At 52.8% G+C, this 20,388-nt stretch overlaps 1 protein-coding gene across 6 annotated transcripts in view; it reads right to left on the bottom strand.

Annotated features, from left to right (window-relative positions):
• Positions 1 to 20,388, bottom strand: part of slc25a21 (solute carrier family 25 member 21) — an 80,082-nt gene that overhangs the window by 30,400 nt on the left and 29,294 nt on the right. The window contains exon 1 of one of the 6 annotated variants that reach the window (XM_047018194.1): positions 17,219 to 17,291. The exons of 3 other annotated variants lie outside the window; for them this stretch is intronic. The gene's annotated coding sequence lies outside the window, so the exon portion shown is untranslated. Of the gene's footprint in view, positions 1 to 2,053; positions 3,161 to 6,055; positions 6,666 to 17,218; positions 17,292 to 20,388 lie in introns of those variants that run through there. 2 more of the 6 variants (XM_047018186.1, XM_047018200.1) reach the window with 2 other exon arrangements.

The following is a 20,388-nucleotide window of genomic DNA, read 5'->3' as shown; positions in this document are numbered from 1 at the left end:
ACTCCTCCACCTCCCCAACACACTCCTCCACCTCCCCCAACACACTCCTCCACCTCCCCCCAACACACTCCTCCACCTCCCCCCAACACACTCCTCCACCTCCCCAACACACTCCTCCACCCCCCCAACACAGTCCTCCACCTCCCCAACACACTCCTCCACCTCCCCCAACACAGTCCTCCACCTCCCCAACACACTCCTCCACCTCCCCAACACACTCCTCCACCCCCCCCAACACACTCCTCCACCTCCCCAACACACTCCTCCACCTCCCCCAACACACTCCTCCACCTCCCCCAACACACTCCTCCACCTCCCCCCAACACACTCCTCCACCCCCCCAACACAGTCCTCCACCTCCCCAACACACTCCTCCACCTCCCCCAACACAGTCCTCCACCTCCCCAACACACTCCTCCACCTCCCCAACACACTCCTCCACCTCCCCCAACACACTCCTCCACCTCCCCAACACACTCCTCCACCTCCCCAACACACTCCTCCACCTCCCCCAACACACTCCTCCACCCCCCCCAACACACTCCTCCACCTCTCCAACACACTCCTCCACCTCCCCCCCAACACACTCCTCCACCTCCCCCAACACACTCCTCCACCTCCCCAACACACTCCTCCACCTCCCCAACACACTCCTCCACCTCCCCCAACACACTCCTCCACCTCCCCAACACACTCCTCCACCTCCCCCCAACACACTCCTCCACCTCCCCCAACACACTCCTCCACCTCCCCAACACACTCCTCCACCTCCCCCAACACACTCCTCCACCCCCCCCAACACACTCCTCAACCTCCCCCCAACACACTCCTCAACCTCCCCCCAACACACTCCTCCACCTCCCCAACACAGTCCTCCACCCCCCCCAACACACTCCTCCACCTCCCCCAACACACTCCTCAACCTCCCCCTAACACACTCCTCCACCTCCCCAACACACTCCTCCACCCCCCCCAACACACTCCTCCACCCCCCAAACACACTCCTCCACCTCCCCCCAACACACTCCTCCACCTCCCCCAACACACTCCTCCACCTCCCCAACACACTCCTCCACCTCCCCAACACACTCCTCCACCCCCCCCCAACACACTCCTCCACCTCCCCCCAACACACTCCTCCACCTCCCCCCAACACAGTCCTCCACCTCCCCAACACACTCCTCCACCTCCCCAACACACTCCACCTCCCCCAACACACTCCTCCACCTCCCCCCAACACACTCCTCCACCCCCCCAACACACTCCTCCACCTCCCCCAACACACTCCTCCACCTCCCCAACACACTCCTCCACCTCCCCAACACACTCCTCCACCCCCCCAACACACTCCTCAACCTCCCCCCAACACATTCCTCCACCTCCCCCAACACAGTCCTCCACCCCCCCCAACACACTCCTCAACCTCCCCCCAACACACTCCTCAACTTCCCCCCAACACACTCCTCCACCTCCCCCAACACACTCCTCCACCTCCCCAACACACTCCTCAACTTCCCCCCAACACACTCCTCCACCCCCCAACACAGTCACCCACCCCCCCAACACCACCTCCACCCCTTTACTCTACAACACAGTAGTCTACCACCTCCACACAAGCCATGCTATCACTGAGCGAGACCTTTTGTCTCAAACCCACGCACACACACACAGCAGAACGGTACTGTCCTGACATCTGGATGACATTTCTGGCTTGGTTCCGCCTCGCTGGGTGAAATATCGGTGGAGTCCATTATTTAGAAGCTCTTTGTTTCCGAGTCACAATGGCGCTGACAGATCCTGTCATCTTAGGGCCGATACGCCTCCACACACACACGCGCGCACGTACAAACACGCGCACGCACAAACACGCGCACGCGCTCACACAAACACTTGTCACTTAATCATATTGGCTAATGCCAACAGCACAGACAGCGGCGTCTGGATTCTCGCCAAAGGCATCCACCTCTCCTACAACGACAGACCCGCCCCAAACCGCAAAACCTGCAGCAAACGACACAGTACAAGCTAATTGCGCCTCACGCTGTAATCGCACCGATCTGTAACTGGATCCCGAGGGGACAGACACACGGATGCGAGGCGCCGGTGCTCTAGCACGGGAACCGGGTTCCGTCATGCGCAGTGGAGCGCTGTCGTCGGGTTCGAGGAAGGCGCGCGACAGCTCCGGCGGTTCCGCGGGCGGTCTCTGCAGGTGGAAACTCCTCCACAACTGGGGTTGCTACTGTGTGTCAACGCTGAGTGTTGCAGTTGTTCCCCGGCACTGCCAACTCTCGCTCTTACACACACACGCATTCCAAGGAGCCTGAAATCTTCTCTCACGAAGGAAAATAAGCGATCATACATCACGGAGATGATTATCTGCCTTGGTATTGGCTCAGAGAGGTATGCTCCCACGCGGAGGGAAAAAAAAGAAAAGTGAGTAAGAAAGAAAAGCAGTGTTGTGACAGGGAGCGATTGCTCAACACGCACAGGTGTCATCCATCACACAGGAGCAGATCCACAGTCGGTTGTCGCGGGGCAAAGGTCACAGACGCAGGAAGTGGAACGCCCATGTCATAGACGGGGGAAGTCACAAAAGGTTTTTTTTCACGGAGGGAACTCACTTTCATCAATCAGGTTGTGTCGCGAGCAATGCCACTGACGCGAATGTCCCACTTTCTCCTACGCTGTCATCCAAACAGCCATGAATCTCAACCGAGCCATTGTGTCTGATCGACGACTCACCTACAGTACGGTACTCTGTCACACAAGCTAGGTCTAGGTAGGAGGTCAACAATGTTCTAACAGCTGGGATCTCCTACAAAGAGACAGTTCCGTCTGTGGGCCATACAGGTATTTAGCCGAGAAATGACTGAAGCATCAAACGTAATGTGATGCAGGCATGCACTGTCATTGGCCGAGCCCTTGGCTGAACCCGGAGCCGTAGAGACTGCCCTCATGCCCCCCAGTTAAGCATACATCTCAATAACCCATCATATCTGGAATGCAAAACACACAAAGAGAGTGCCAATGAGCGGAGCTCCATTTGTTATTCTTAGTTACCCAAGCACATTTAACCATCTATCAGCCAACAGAGAGGGGGGGAGGAAGAGAGTGAGACAGAGAGAGAGAGAGAAAGGGAGGGAGAGAGAAAGAGAGAAAGGGTGAGAGAGAGGATGAATGAGTGCGAGAGAGAAAGAAAGAGATATGGCGAGAGAAAGGATGAGAGAGAAAGTGTGTGTGTGTGTGTGAGAGAGAGAGAGAGAGAGAGAGAGAGAGAGAGAGAGAGAGAGAGAGAGAGAGAGAGAGAGAGAGAGAGAGAGAGAGAGAGAAGAAAAAAGGACAGAAAAGTAGGTGAAAGTGTGAAGAATGCACTAAATGACAGCAGAGGCTACTGTTCCTGCTCCAGTCCTCAGTCTGACAGCAACACCCAGGTGTTCGCGAAACAAAAACACCGTGCTTCACATTGTCACGTGGAAAGAGACAAGTGGAATAATGGCTTTTGGGAACCATTTGAACAATGGGTATTGCATTCATGCAATGGGAGTTACACGAGTAATGAGGTGTGAAAGGTGTGAAAGCTTTGAAGGATTTGTCACTGCCTTGCTATTACACAGACTTCGGCTAGCCACAAACTTCGGCTAGCTACAAACTTCGGCCAGCTACAGGCTTCGGCTAGCTACAGGCTTCAGCTAGCAAGCTAAAAAGGTGGGATGTCTGTATGCTAGGCAATTCAATTAAAGTCAATTCGATACACTACAATTCAATCGAGATGTTTACGGCTTCTGGTAAACTCTGCGTGCGCACAGTTAAAGACGAAGTAAAACACAGGTCGACCACATTCACGTGAGGTTTCAACCAATAAAGCAAACGTATGACGGAGACGGTACACTTTAACACTGCCTCTGGTTGGTGACCAGGTTTTACAGCAAACAATTTAAATATAATCCTATTAAAGTGAAACTGCTCTCAAACCAAGAGGGGTGAGAGACCAATCCGTCCAAAGCATATAATCACCTCATTTTAGAGGGAACGGATGAAGTATGGTATTTCATGCACACTCCTGGATATTAAAAGGCAATTAAAGGCTTTAGCAGAGGAAAGAAATTAATGCAGGAGCAGGCGGCCATTATGGCGAGTGATTTATGCTCCTGTCCAGCTCTGCTCTGTCAGTCCAGGATACCATCCTGTTCTCAGACTACATGAGAGGAGAACAAATATCATAACCAGTGGAAAAAAAAACATCCTTAAGCCCTAACCCCAATACTGGCGTGAAGGTACTGATTATGAAGGAATTTACATATAAAAAACAAAACCTAGTAATGGTTCGGGACATCTGGGAAAGGCCCACAGCTCGAAAAACATTGAGGAAGTAATGAGGGGGCAGCGAAGGAGAGAAGGAGAAAGGGAGAAAGAAAGGCAGAAAGAAAGAAAAAAAGAAAGAGGGATAGAGGGAGGGAGGGGGAAAGAGGGAGGGGGAAAGAGGAGAGAGAGAAGAGGAGAGAGGGAAGGAGAGTGAGAAGAGACGAGAAAAGAGGAAAGAAAAAGGAGCGAGGAGGAGAGAAAGGCAGAGAGAGAGAGAGAGAGAGAGAGAGAGAGAGAAGGAGAGAAAGAAAGGGGAAAGAAGAGGAGAGAGAAGCCTGCACAAAGCGAGGACGACGCGGCAATTCACCGCGGAACTCCCACAATCGGGCTTCCTGTCTGGAGCGAGTGCGACGGCATCACCAGCCAGCTCGCAAACAGACCCTGACTTGGCCCTCCGACAAGCTCAAAGGACACTTAGAAAAACAAGCCAGCTCGTCTCCAATGACAGCACGGGATTTTATTGAGGGCCCCTGTGGAGTGCTGTGCCTCATCTGCCCTGTCTCAGCAAACAGCCAGGCATTCCTGGGGCCTGCCACTGCTACTGGGACTGCTGCGCTGTCTGTTATCACCTCTGTGGGCGAGCGGTGTCAGTTTCTACTGCCCTGCCTCTCTCTCTGTCTCTCTTGTTCTCAGGTCAACAGCCATGAATCAGGTTAGATGAAGACAGGGAGGGACGGAAGGAGGGAGGGATAATGAGACAGGAGGCATGATTAATCCCGCTCTCTGTTTTCCGCGAGAACTATTCCGTGGCGGGAGAGAGAGAGAGAGAGAGAGAGAGAGAGAGAAGAGAGAGAGAGAGAGAGAGAGAGAGAGAGAGAGAGAGAGAGAGAGAGAGAGAGAGAGAGAGAGAGAGAGAGAGAGAGAGAGAGAGAGAGAGAGAGAGAGAGAGAGAGAGAGAGAGCAGGTAAGATAAAGAGAGTGGGGGGGGGAGAGAACAGAGAGGGACAAAATCACCAGAGAGAGCCAGGAGAGAGGGGAGTTGGAGAGGCTGGGCAGTTCTCATTGTATGTCACCACGGCCCCCCTCTCTCCTCCATCCCCCTTCTCCTCTCACCGAAACAGACACGGTGCCACTCTGAAACCTCATTCCATCAGATGCAAATGCCCAGGCCAACCACACGGAAGCGGACGAGAGGAGGAGAAGGAAAGCAGGGAAGAAAAGGAGAAGGGAAAGGGAGAATAAACAAATGCAAAACCTGGTGTAACTGATGGTTGAGAGGAGGTGCAGTGTGTCATCCTATCCTGTTCCACCCACTGACTTTTAAACAAATCCCTTAACTACAGAAGGACACCTGTCGGGAGACAACCACTCAATCCCTGCCAGATAAACAAGAAGACTTTCTACCAAGCTTGGGACGAAATAGAGATGTAACCTCCCCCAGGCTAAACCCTGCTTGCCAACTGTACTGACTTCAGACTCTGTAAACTTTCCAGAACGTTCTATGGCATCCCCCCCAGATCTCCAGAACACATCAGTCCTCTGTAGGCAACGGAAGGAAGTCGCTCCGAGCAAACCCCAGCTTCCTGCGGCTGATGCTCTGTTTCATGGTCAGCTCCAGCTCTCCCTCATCACAGAATCCGTGTGTGATACTCCTCCATCGAAGAGTTTCACAACTAAGACGAAACCGAATGTGCTTGATTCCCTGTTCCACGCCTGTAAATGAGGTTAGACGTGTCAAATCCTGAAAACTGACGTTTGGGAGCGGTATTTTTTCCAAAGTGTTAATCTTCCCGGTTGTAGCTGTAATCTTCCCGGCAGTAATCTTCCCGGCAGTAAGCAGTAATCTTCCCGGTTGTAGCTGTGCTGAGGAAATCTAAGTAGGGTTCTAGGGTTGAGAGCCCCCCACCCCGTCTAAACTCATAATCACAACAGAGCAAGCTCCAGAAAGTCAACATTGTTCCAGCCTTTCGACAAACGCCTCAAGCGCAGAGCCAACTATTCAACCTGTCTAGAATTCTGAGGAACAATCCTCCCTTTTGTGATGTTCCTGTTGTGCGAGAGGGACAGACTGTCTCTTTTGTTGACAAAGCCACAGGGAAACAAAGTGACAGAAGATGGGGATCAACCCATGCAAAGCCGAAGTTCACAGCAATTAAACCGAATCTGACGAGCAGGTCTGAGCAGCTATCTGCAACCCTGACATTTACATCCAGGAAGAAGTTCCCTGTCCTGCCACCCACAGTGCCCATCCCTTTCAAATCAACACCGTCAATGTCGGATGGCAGTTGCGCAACCATGTCTATTGGTCATACTGTACTGAATGCAAATGAGGCTTTCAAGGAAACACCTGTAAATAGGTTTCTATCGAATGTATGTCGGTCAGACATTCATGACGTAGGATGTCTGTCCTGTCGGTAGGCATTCTGTGGAAAATAAGATGTTGGTAGGACTTTTATTTTGTATCTGAAGGTAAGGCCTTCCAATGAATGCCTGTGTGTAGTTTCTGGAGGTGGGGTCTTATTAAAGCAGACTTTTGTGGAATTTCTTGGCTGTAAGTGCAACACTCAAAATAGCTTGTTTGTAAACGTACTTCGGGTGTAAAAAACGGATTGTTTCTCTGTAAGGTTCTCAAATCATCCCAAAATAAAACACATTCATGTTCGCACATGTACATGTTCACACGCACACACACTCTAACCCGGAACCGAATGCCACATGCATCATTCTGTGTTCTTCTCCCCTGTTGTCTTCCCACCCCCATCGTTCAACCCATCCGCCAATAGCAAACAAGGATTCACCCTCCTCATCCAATCAGCCAGCAGAGCAGAACTGTGTCATTACTGTCACCTAGTGGCCAGTTAGGAGAGGGAGATGGACACGCAGCAGAGCTGGAGACAGGAAGGGGGGACAGAAGACGACACACCAGTGAGACCGGAGACTGGAAAGAGGAGAAGCAGGAAACCTCTTTGTTATTTTACAGTCTGCTGGTTAACTAGAATCTGGAGTGGCGCACATGAGCAGTCGTGACGCAAAACGTACCTGACTCCCATCCCTAGAGTCCCTCACCTGTCTCACCTGTTCCTGAAGTCTATACCCTCACCTGTCTCACCTATCCCTAATGTCCCTCACCTGTCTCCCCTGTCCCAGGTGTCCCTCACCTCTCTCCCCCATCTCTCTCCTCTCCACGGCGTCTACACCCTCACCTGTCGACTGTCCCAGGTGTCCCTTCCCAATGACAGGACAGAGACAGCATGAGGCTAGCTAAGGGAACCTGGGCCCGAGTGAAGTTGACGGCCGGCAGTTCACTTGGGGTTGAAGCTCTCCAGTGCTACAGCACTCCATCTGTGGCCGTGAGGTAGATACATGCAAATGAAGCACGCAGCGGGACCAACGGACATTCCTGGGGAGTGATACCATCTTTCCATCCAGGCAGCATCCATGGAAGGACTGACGGGGCACAGCAGAACAGTGGAGGGAAGGGCAGGGTGGTCTGTGTGCTCTGCCTTGGGCCGGGGTGACGTGGAGGGGGTGTGGAGGAGGGGGTCCAGGGGGGCAGTGGCATTGGGGCACAGGGTGGCTGGAGTGCAGGGGCGGAGGGGCACGGGGGTGAACAGCCTCTTCTCTTTCCCCCCCTCCTCGCCTCGACTCGCTTCTCCTCCCCGCGCCCTCGTCCCGTCATTAGCGTGAGAGTGAGGGGCAGGAAGCCATTACTGTAGCGTAAACGCAGTCAGCCATCACGGTCCAAACACAGTCCAAACATGTTCCAGCGTCCCGCAGACGAGCTCCCATGCAGACCCGGCAGCGGGTGGGGGTGATGCTGCGGCGTGCTGTCCCTCTGACTCGGACGCAACGCGCCATGGAAGGCCTTCCCCTCGCCTGGCTTCCTCCTCACACACCCACCCACACGCAGCGAGAGAGAATGTGTAAGGGAGAGAGACAGGGTGAGAGAGAGAAAGAGATGCCGAGACTGTGTGTGTAAGATAGTGTCACAGAGAGAGAGAGATAGAGAGGTGGACAGAGAGTGTGAGAGAAACAGAGAGAGAGTGTGAAACAGAGAGAGAGAGTGTGAAACAGAGAGAGAGAGAGAGTGAGACAGAGACAGAGAGAATGAGACAGAGAGTTGAACTTGAATAATAATAACATGGATACAAGTTGTACAACTATGTGGTGGAATTACACGCATGCACGTGTTTAACTACCGTGTGTATCTCTCTGTATATGAGTGTATGTAACATAAGTATATATAAGGCCATGATTTATATTGATGAATATTTCTATAATCCTACCGTTGCCTTGGCAATATGAACAATTGATGTTTTCATGCCAATAAAACCCTTTGAACTGAACTGAGAGTGTGTGAGGCAGAGAGAGAGAGAGAGAGAGAGAGAGAGAGAGAGAGAGAGAGAGAGAGAGAGAGTGAGACAGAGAAACAGAGAGAGAGTGAGACAGAAAGAGAGAGAGAAACAGAGAGAGAGAGAGAGAGAAAGAGAGAAAGAGAGAGAGAGAGAGAGAGAGAGAGGGGAGAGAGTGTGAAACAGAGGAAAAGTGAGACACGGAGTGGGAACTCTCCATCTCTTGCTTCCCAACATGACATAACTCAGCTCCACATGCTCGCTGGTGGTTAGTGCCTGATGAGATCCAGTGATTATGTTACATACACCGGCGGTTTGATGCAATAATTATGCAATCAGCGGTCTGGCTTTGTGTTGCTCGTGTAATTTATGATCGTTATTGGGATGAGGGTGGCGACTTGGTGTCCTAGGTGGGCGGGGGTGCACTGTGTGACATGGTGCTCTGGCACAGGCCTCAAGGACAGGTCTGGCTGGGGAGGGGTGCTGTGGGCCATACACCCCCCTCCTTCTCTCTCTTTCACTATACTGGCAGTTGATCTTCCAAATGTCACAAGAGACAAGCTGTTCCTCTAGGCCTCCTTTTCTCTCTCTCTCTCTCTCTCTCTCTCTCTCTCTCTCTCTCTCTCTCTGTCTCTCTGTCTCTATGTCTCTCTCTCAGGCTCTCTGTCTACCTCCCTCAGACTCTCTCTCTATCTCTCTCAGGTGCTCTCTCTCTCTGTTAACTGAGGGTTCATGCGTCACCAAAACATACAAGAAAAAAAAAGAAACAAGGTAAAAAAAGGCGAACTAAAGAATGTATCTCGCCTCTAAGAGAATTACAAGGTTCACCAAAGGCACCCTTATGCGGTGGTTAATGTTATTCAGCCCCACGTAAGCAAGCTGTCTCCATGCTGCTGGGATTGAAGGGTCCAGATAGCTGCGTTGGACAGCCTCCAACCTAACCACGCACGGACACTCTGATCTCCTTCATCCGGCAATTTGTCCGAAAATCTGAAATAACTCGAAACACTCCGGGATTTAATTGCACCAGGATTGCTCCCATCAGGAGAGTGACCTTGTCCAAGACTCACACAGCAGCCAGTCCAGTTCTAGAAGGATGGTGGAGTTCTGGATGAGGATTTGTCTGTGCGGGACTTGTGTTTAGTGACAGTGTCGGGTTGTCAGTGGTTCTCCCAGGTAGTTGACTGTGTGTGTGTGTGTGTGAGTGTGTGAATGTATTAGTATGTGTGAATTTATGTATGTGAAGGTGTGCAAATGTGTGTGTGTGTGTGTGTGTGTGTGTGTGTGTGTGAGTGAACGTGTGTGTGTACGTATGTGTGCGAGTGAAAGTGTTTGTGTGTGTATGTATGTGTGTGTGTGGTGTGTGTGTGTGGTGTGTGTGTGTGTGTGTGTGTGATGTGTGTGTGTATGTGGTGTGTGCGTGTGTTAGGTGTGTTTGTGTTCGGGTGTGTCTGTATGCGTGTATGTATGTGTGTGTATGTGGTGTGTGTGTGTGTGTGGTGTGTGTGTATGTGGTGTGTGTGTGTGTGTGTGTGGTGTGTGTGTGTGTGGTGTGTGTGTGTGGTGTGTGTGTGACAGTGGATCTAGCTGTGTGGGGACTGCAGCTTGCTATGACAGATGCTGCTGATGAACTCTTGACACTAACTCAGCCAGTTTATGTTCAACATGTGTGTCTGTCACTGGCTCTGGGGCCCCGAAGCTTCTCTTCCTGGATGTCTCTACGTGTGTGCGCGTGCGTGTGTGTATGTACAGTATGTGTGTGTGACTATGCCATGTTGGTGTGTGTATGTGTGTTATGAGTGTGCGTGTCTGCATGTGACTATACAGTACGTGAGAGTGTGTGTGGGTGTGTGTGTGTGTGTGGGTGTGTGTGTGTGTGTGTGCGAGGGTAGAGATGAGGGCAGCAGCAGGAGCAATCTGGGAGGTTGTTTGGAATGACACACCAGGGACACCTCATTAGGTTGGTGTCCGTCACAGTACCAGAGATACCAGATTTACAGCCACCCTGCCTGCCTGCTAGCCTGCCCTCCACCCAAAATAAACACACACTCAAAACACTAGCCCACGCATGTGTGTGTGTGTGTGTGTGTGGGGGGGGGGTAGTATGCGTATGTATTTGTCCCTCTAATGGCTTGTCACAACATTGTATTTCCACACTAAATAAGACGTGTTGACTGTATGAATGACTTTATTATGATTATGGCTCTTCTTGAGAGAGCTTTTCTGAAATTCCTGCGGACATTTATCTTATGTATTTGTACTGTACGCATGTGTGTGTGTGTGTTTATACCTTACTCATGGTATTTGTAGTCCAAATAGGACCCGCTGAGGGATTTTTCTTATGATGATAGCTCTTTCGGAAGCTGATTTGAGATGAGGGAGAAGAGTACGATTTCTCGCGTACACTGATTTCCGTCGTGCTCTCGTATGGGCGGGACGCAATAAGCACTTATATTATATTCTCCTCCCTACCCTAACCACTATCCATGCCCCCCGACTCTCCGTGCCCCCCCCCACTCTCCATGACCCCCCCCAAGAAGCAAGCGAGATAGACAGATCCATTAAACAAGGTGTCACCCCCAAACACAACAATGATTAATCACGCCCGGAAAATTATAAGCACCTGTACGAGAGGCCTGTACTGCTTTCTCATACTGTCTCTGTGTTCTCAGTCTCCCAGACAGAACGCCCCCCCTAACCCCACCACCTCCGACCCCCCCCCCCCCCCCCCCCCAACATCCACCTTTCGCCTCCCGACGTCCACCCTGAACCTTTCACATTCACCCAGAGGGAGCACACCTGATAAATAATGGCAAACGCACGCACGCATTAAGTGTTGAGGTAAAAGCTTTCGAGAAGCCCCCCGTTTGTCACACAGTTGTCGCACGGAAACAATAACGAGGAGTGAAACGCGTTTGGATGGAACGGAAAAAACAAACTGCACGCGGCTTCCCCAAGCATTGGAACTTATTCAAATGTAATCGGCTTCAACGGAAAAAGTATGATCTTGTTTTATTCATATCCAAGCGGCTAACGGGCGGGCAAACTGTGGACCTCTGTCTAGAATCACCTGAATTCATTATGCTAACGAGCGTGCGGTGCTGATAGGCGTGTAGACTGATGGGAGGAAATGTGAGATTGATTAATGTGGGCAAAATTGAGCAGTGCAGACCGCTCCCCAGACCCTGTTAAAGGAGTCGCCTGACATCAAGATCAAACTGCCTCCCTCTCTCCCTCTACCTCTCTCACGCTCTCTCTCCCTCTACTTCTCCTTCTCTGCTCTCCCTACCTCTCCTCCTCTCTCTCTCTCACGCTCTCTCCCCCTCCCTCTCTCTCCCCCTCCGAGAGCAGAGTCAGGCAGTGTGTGTGCGTGTGCGTGTGTGTGGGCATGCCCATGAGGGCAGGGGTAGCGTGCGACAGGGCAGGGCCACTTGGGTCTGTCCGTCTGTCTGGGATCAACCCCTCTGCCTCTAACCTCACCAGGCTACACCACAACACACCCACTGCCTGGAGACCGTCTCCCCGGGGGCACCCTGGCAACCGTCCCGACTGGGGCCTGAGAGCTGCAGCTGCACCTTAGCACCCCCAACCACACATGAAGGAGGGAGAGAGAGAGGTAGAGGGAAGGGAGGGAGGGAGGGAGGGAGGGAGGGAGGGAGGGAGGGAGGGAGGGAGGGAGGGAGGGGAGATGACGGGGTCTGGGAGAGGGAGAGAGGTAAACAGAAAGAGAGAGAAGGAAATAAAGAAAGGTGGAGAACGAGAGAGGGGAGAGATGAATATAGAGAGGCGCGGGTGCGGAGGTGGAGAGAGGGGGAGAGCAGAAACATGAAAGAAAGGCGGAGGGATGTAGTGAGAGTGAGAGTAAGTGGGCAGGACGCGTAGAGAGAGAGAGAGAGAAAGAGAGAGAGAAATGGAGAGGGAGGGGGCGATCCGCGGAGAGGAGGAAGAGGAGAGCGTGTGGAGAGAGGAGGCGGGGGGAGGGGGAGGGGGCAGAGTAGCCCCGTTGGCCCCCAGGTACCTGTCTGTATGGTCCCCTCTCTCCAAATGTTTACTTTGGACCAGACTGGCGGCCAACTGGTTGCAATTGACCCTCTACTGGGACGAGTTAGAGGGTGAACATGAGACCCGCTCCTTCTGGGAAAAAGACGGAGAAAAGCCACACACATGCACACGCTCTCCACCTCTCTCCCCCTCTCTCCCTCCCCCTCTCCTCTCCACCCCCCTCCACACACACACCAGTGTATACAAAGAGGAGGCTATACACATGAACAAACAGCTTTGAAGAGCCCTTACACACACACACACACACACAGACTGGGCTGGAAGAGATCATACACCTCCATAGGAACCTGATGATGTTGCTGGATGCATAGGACAACTACTGTAGGAAGCACATTCTAGACCAAAGAACATGCCAGAGGTTCCTTCTAGATTTGATTCTGATTCGAGCTGGTATGAAGCTGGCTAACCCACCTGTCACAGGTGCTGGTTCTCATACATCAGGGCTGGTGCTGTGAAGGGCTCTGTTACAGTAGACTGGGGCTGGTTGTGGGCTGGGTCCAGTCGGGGCTGGTTGTGGTCTGGGTCCAGTCAGGGCTGGTTGTGGTCTGGGTCCAGTCGGAGCTGGTTGCGGTCTGGGTCCATTCGGGGCTGGTTGTGGTCTGGGTCCAGTCGGAGCTGGTTGTGGTCTGGGTCCAGTCGGGGATGGTTGTGGTCTGGGTCCAGTCGGGGCTGGTTGCGGTCTGGGTCCATTCGGGGCTGCTTGTTGCTGACCAACACATGGTGGCTGGGCTGTACTATAGCTCCTAACCAACCAGCAAACGCCACACACTTCAACACTCAAACTACCCCCTCGTACACTGGCCCAACATCTACCCCTCCAGACCCAGACCACAACCATCCCCCTCCTCTTCCTCCTCCGGCAGGAGTGTGGAGAGATGCGAAGGAGGCCTGGACGAGCCTGGCCCGGTCCTCCAGACTGAGTAGAAGCGGTTAGCCGTGCTATCACAAGCCTCACATGAAACTAGGCTGGGACTGGGATTCCTTCTGGAGGGTAAAACCTTACCGGCGGTTCCTTCTCCTGCAGCCAGGGTTCTATAATGGGTTCCGTGTTCCACCCCCCTCACACACACGCTCCCACACACACACACACACTCACTGAAACATCGATGACAGAATGCGCTTATGATGAAAAATGTCCCGGAAAATGTAAATGAGGGAGCCGACCGAATGTAATGATTACTGCCTATAACTGAGTGAGTAATTGTGTGTGTTTATGTGGGTGTGCCGCATGGACACACACACACACACAAGTGCAGCAGGGCTTCTGGGGAAACAGACGTTTACCACCCAGGGGCTCAATGTCAGGTAAACACCTATACGATACTTAGTGGATGTTGTCCCATGAATAACAGAGTGAAAACAAACAGAGCGGGGAGGGAGGGGGGGGGAGGGGAGGGGGGGGGGGGGGGGGGGGGGGAGGGAGGGGAGAGTGGGAAGGAAAGGGAAAGGAGGGGAAAGGGATGGAGAGGGGAAGGAGAGGAGGGGGGGGAGTCTTAAGGGGGAAGGAGGAAGTTGGCATTTGACTCCAGGGCAGTCATTAGTCACAATTGTCACACAATGCACAAACATAGATTACTGAATTATAACTGCGGATGTGTGCGTCCTGCTCAAATCAGACATGCTGAGAGGGAGTAACCAGTCACATAGGGGTGGCCTGGGTCTGGATGGGTCGGGATGGGTCTGGATGTGTCTGGATGGATCTATCTGGGTCTGGATGGGTCTATCTGGGTCTGGATGGGTCTGTCTGGGTCTATCTAGGTCTGGATGGGTCTGTCTGGGTCTATCTGGGTCTGGATGGGTCTGTCTGGGTCTGGATGGGTCTATCTGGGTCTGGATGGGTCTGTCTGGGTCTGTCTGGGTCTGGATGGGTCTGTCTGGGTCTGGATGGGTCTATCTGGGTCTGGATGGGTCTGTCTGGGTCTGTCTGGGTCTGGATGGGTCTGTCTGGGTCTGGATGGGTCTGGATGGGTCTATCTGGGTCTGGATGGGTCTGTCTGGGTCTGGATGGGTCTATCTGGGTCTGTCTGGGTCTGGATGGGTCTATCTGGGTCTGGATGGGTCTGTCTGGTCTGTCTGGGTCTGGATGGGTCTGTCTGGGTCTGGATGGGTCTATCTGGGTCTGGATGGGTCTGTCTGGGTCTGGATGGGTCTGTCTGGGTCTGTCTGGGTTTGGATGGGTCTGTCTGGGTCTGGATGGGTCTGTCTGGGTCGGGATGGATCTATCTGGGTCTGGATGGGTCTATCTGGGTCTGGATGGGTCTGGATGGGTCTATCTGGGTCTGGATGGGTCTGTCTGGGTCTGGATGGGTCTATCTGGGTCTGGATGGGTCTGTCTGGGTCTGGATGGGTCTGGATGGGTCTATCTGGGTCTGGATGGGTTGGGATGGGTCTGTCTGGGTCGGGATGGGTCTGTCTGGGTCTGGATGGATCTATCTGGGTCTGGATGGGTCTATCTGGGTCTGGATGGGTCTGTCTGGGTCTGGATGGGTCTATCTGGGTCTGGATGGGTCTGTCTGGGTCTGGATGGGTCTATCTGGGTCTGGATGGGTCTGTCTGGGTCTGGATGGGTCTGTCTGGGTCTGTCTGGGTCGGGATGGGTCTGTCTGGGTCTGGATGGGTCTGTCTGGGTCTGGATGGGTCTGGATGGGTCTGGATGGATCTATCTGGGTCTGGATGGGTCTGTCTGGGTCTATCTGGGTCTGGATGGGTCTGTCTGGGTCTGGATGGGTCTGTCTGGGTCTGGATGGGTCTATCTGGGTCTGGATGGGTCTGTCTGGGTCTGGATGGGTCTGGATGGGTCTATCTGGGTCTGGATGGGTTGGGATGGGTCTGTCTGGGTCGGGATGGGTCTGTCTGGGTCTGGATGGATCTATCTGGGTCTGGATGGGTCTATCTGGGTCTGGATGGGTCTGTCTGGGTCTGGATGGGTCTATCTGGGTCTGGATGGGTCTGTCTGGGTCTGGATGGGTCTATCTGGGTCTGGATGGGTCTGTCTGGGTCTGGATGGGTCTGTCTGGGTCTGTCTGGGTCGGGATGGGTCTGTCTGGGTCTGGATGGGTCTGGATGGGTCTGGATGGATCTATCTGGGTCTGGATGGGTCTGTCTGGGTCTATCTGGGTCTGGATGGGTCTGTCTGGGTCTGGATGGGTCTGTCTGGGTCTGTCTGGGTCTGGATGGGTCTGTCTGGGTCTGGATGGGTCTATCTGGGTCTGGATGGGTCTGGATGGGTCTGTCTGGGTCTGGATGGGTCTGTCTGGGTCTGTCTGGGTCTGGATGGGTCTGTCTGGATCTATCTGGGTCTGGATGGGTCTATCTGGGTCTGGATGGGTCTGTCTGGGTCTGGATGGGTCTATCTGGGTCTGTCTGGGTCTGGATGGGTCTATCTGGGTCTGGATGGGTCTGTCTGGGTCTGGATGGGTCTATCTGGGTCTGGATGGGTCTGTCTGGGTCGGGATGGGTCTGTCTGGGTCTGGATGGATCTCTCTGGGTCTGGATGGGTCTATCTGGGTCTGGATGGGTCTGTCTGGGTCTGGTTGGGTCTATCTGGGTCTGGATGGGTCTGTCTGGGTCTGGATGGGTCTATCTGGGTCTGGATGGGTCTGTCTGGGTCTGGATGGGTCTATCTGGGTCTGGATGGGTCTGTCTGGGTCGGGATGGGTCTGTCTGGGTCGGGATGGGTCTGTCTGGGTCTGGATGGGTCTGTCTGGGTCTATCTGGGTCTGGATGTGTCTGAATGGGTCTACATAGGGAAGTTCAGGTCAGTGACAGTCTAAACGGTTCTGTACTCTGGCCAGTAGGGGTCAATAGGAGTTTGTGAACATGCAGAGCTTTCATTTTGACATGGATAATTGATATGGGGAGGTTGAATGCGTGTGTGTGTGCATGCATGTGTGTGGTATTATTGTGTGGTTTGCGTGATGTGTGTGAGTGGTGTATGTGTGTGGGGTGAATGCTATGTGTGTGTGTGGTAAGAGTGGTGTGTGTGTGTGGGGTGACAAAAGTGTAATAGGTGTGCGAGAGAGTGGCCAAAGGAGAAAGGTACAGAGTGGGCTAGATGTATTCCTTCCTCTCTGGGAGTGTGTGTGTGTGTGTGTGATGTGTGTGTTGCCGTGGGCTAGACTAAAGGAAGTGTATTAACACGGACCTCAGTTTACTCTCCAGACCACACAGTGTCCCTATGGGACAGAGCACAGGCCAGACCCTTCTAGCCTCTCTCTCTCTCTCTCTCTCTCTCTCTCTCTCTCTCTCTCTCTCTCTCTCTCTCTCTCTCTCTCTCTCTCACACACACACACTCCAACAATGTTTACATATGCACACGCACACACATATCCTGTATACACACACACACACACACACATAATAACACATTTTTGCTGACATGAGTGTGCTCTTGTAGAAACATATAAACATACATGGGCATGCATGCGCGGTGTAGAGTTGACATGGAGGTGCACATACACACAAACCACACCACACACACACACACATGCACACAGACTCACCTCAGAGTAGATCTTTCTCCAGCAGACAAACATCTCTCTCTGTTCACATATGTCCACACACAAGTGCAAACACACACACACAATCCATTATCTCTCTAGGATCAGGGCTCAGCTCCTCTGTTGACGGGGGGGGGGGGGGGGGGGGGGGGGGTTGGGGTCACTATCACCCCAGACACACAAGGATTTGAAATGTTGGATGTTGAGTGTGAGACACCAGGTAAGTATTAAGACCAGACTAAAACTATACTAGGACCAGACTAGGACCAGACTATAACCAGACAAAAACCAGACTAGGACCAGACTAAAACCAGACTAGGACCAGACTAAAACCAGACTAGAACCACACTAGAACCAGACTAGGACCAGACTAGGACCAGACTAAAACCAGACTAGGACAAGACTAAAACCAGACTAGAACCACACTAGAACCAGACTAGGACCAGACTAGGACCAGACTAAAACCACACTAAAACCAGACTAGGACCACACTAGGTCCAGACTAGGTCCACACTAGGACCAGAATGACCTGCTGTACTGGACTTCACAAGACACAAGCCCAGAGTGAAGGCTAGTCATCCTCTCAGGCGATTACTGTATTTCAGACATAAACCTCTCTCTCTTGTTCCCAACCTCCTACTGTTCCTCTCCCACACAGGCCACTTGCCCCTCCTCGACCGTAAATCTCTCTCTTCTTCTCATTTCTTTAGCATTTTTTTCTCTCTCCCTTTTTCCTAACCTTCTCAGAGCCATTCACTCTGTCTTCCTGGTTCTCCAATTCCCTCTCTGTTCAAACACTTGATCTCTCTCTCTCTCTCGCTCTCTCGCTCTCTCTCTCTGTCATGATCCCTTCCCCATCTCTCTCCCTCTCTCTCTCTCCCTCTCTCTCTTTTTCTCTCCCTCTCTCCCTCCTCATCCTATTCCCCCTCTCCCCCCCTCTCCCCCCTCTTCTCCCCTACCCTCTCTCACCTCGCTCCGCTCTTCTCCCTCACTCTCCCTCTCTCTCCTCCGCGGCTGGGAGGTAGTAATGTGTAACAGGCGGCCGGGGCGAGCGAGGGCTCTCAGTCTTATCTGGACAGGGGATCACCAGCAAATCATATCACAGAGAAGTCCTGTTTAAATATAGCCCTAATTACAGCAATCATTTCTAGCTGTCCCTTATCCCCCCCAGCCCCCCTACCCTGGCCCACACTCCGCCTCCCTCCCTCCCTCCCCCCCTCCCTCCCCCCCTCTTCCCTCCCTCTCCAGGAGGACTTCCTGCTCTCCCCAGCACCAGTTGGCTCGTGGTGTGGGCTCGGCCCCTGACAGTTGCATGACAAGGAATGTTTCCCTCTGTAAGAGCCTGCTTCCTCCCTCTGCAGTTCTGGCCTAATTGAAACGTTTCCTATTGAGCTCAATCAAGGAGGCAATTACCTAATTATTCGCTTATGCCTAACTCTGCCCTGTACGAGACGGGGGAGCGGCGAAGGGGGGGACAGGGGAGAGCGACGGAGGAAGAAAGTGAGAGAGCGAAAGGGGGGTGGGGGGGGGGAGTGCGAGGGAGAGAAAATGATCGCCATGAGAGGAAACGAGATGGGGGGAAAGAGAAAAATGGAGACAACGGAGGGAGAGAGAGAGCGAGAGAGAGAGCGAGCGAGAGAGGCAAAGAAAAACACCCGCGAAAAACCGTTCCGAGGTCCACCTAAAATCCCATCGGACATCCGAGGGGAAGTCTCATCGTGGGGGCGGAGGGGAGAGACCGAGCCGACGGAGAGGATGCCTCTCCTGCGTGTACCCGAGAGGGCAGGGGAGGCCGGGAGCAGGGCTGCCCTCCAGATCTGAGGGAGTCTGCAGAGGAGCACCAGAGAGGGGAGAGAGGTGGTGCTCTGAGAAGCACTCGGCTTTTATGGGCTCATAAGGAAAAGTATATTATCAAAGAGAGTAGTGTGGGGGACTGGGGGACGAGTGGGAGACATTAAAGAGCTGGAATGTTCTGTCCCAGCTCAGGCTGCCTCCAACACATTTAATAATGAGACAGGTAATAAAACACGCGCGCGCGCTCGCACACACACTTATATATCAGGCAGACGGTTGGACATGTTTTCATACACTTTCCTGCTGTCACGCTGGACATTTGAATATATGACCGCTTCGAAAGCATAATAAACAACCTTTTGCAGCTCATTTAAAAATGAGCCGTGTCCACGATCAATCAAGAAATCACCTCAGAAAGACTTGAGGTGTGTCTTGAACACACCTTGGAATGACATAGGCCGGTCCTGTTGTGGATTATGTCAATAGCGCAATCTTTGCGAACGCGGTGTATATTCTTTTCACCTCTCCTGGCCATTCTCTACTCTCCTTTCCTTCACTCCCTTCTCTCCTCTCCTAACCCCTTCTCTCTCTCCCTCTCTCCTTTCTTTTCTCCTCTCCTAGCCCCTTCTCTCTCTCCCTCTCTCCTTTCTTCTCTCCTCTCCTAGCCCCTTCTCTCTCTCCCTCTCTCTTTTCTTCTCTCCTCTCCTAGCCCCTTCTCTCTCTCCCTCTCTCCTTTCTTCTCTCCTCTCCTAGCCCCTTCTCTCTCTCCCCCTCTCCCCTTTCTTCTCTCCTCTCCTAGCCCCTTCTCTCTCTCCCCCTCTCCCCTTTATTCTCTCCTCTCCTAGCCCCTTCTCTCTCCCTCTCTCCTTTCTTCTATCTCCTCTCCTAGCCCCTTCTCTCTCTCCCTCTCTCCTTTTTTCCCTCCTCTCCTAGCCCCTCCTCGCCTCAGCCCGCCTCCCAACAAGTGTTGGCTAGCCGACTCTTAAATCAATCACTGAGAGCTGTGGATAAATCAGCGAGCTGTCTGGGTTAAAGAACACATGCCGAGGCTTCATTCAGCCGAGCCAGCAAGCACAGCGGCCATATTTCAGCCAACATGTGCACCACTGTTGTCTAAACAAGCCCTGCAAGGCTGCACAGAGGAGCCTGGCTGGATGACATGGAAAGCAGCAATAACACCCACACACACACACACAGATGAGCACACACACAAACACATATGTAAGAACACAAAAGGCACAAATGCTTGCAGACACACGCACGCAGGGACAAGGGTATATACACACACACGTACGTACGCGCGCACACACACAGGCCTAAGGTAACCAAGGCCCTGGCCTGAGGTCATGGAAATCAGTTATAATGTCGCCTTTCACTGG

The sequence above is a fragment of the Hypomesus transpacificus genome, chromosome 3 (assembly GCF_021917145.1).
Source record: "Hypomesus transpacificus isolate Combined female chromosome 3, fHypTra1, whole genome shotgun sequence".
Classification (NCBI taxonomy): Eukaryota; Metazoa; Chordata; class Actinopteri; order Osmeriformes; family Osmeridae; genus Hypomesus; species Hypomesus transpacificus.
This window is presented reverse-complemented; position numbering and strand designations above follow the sequence as displayed.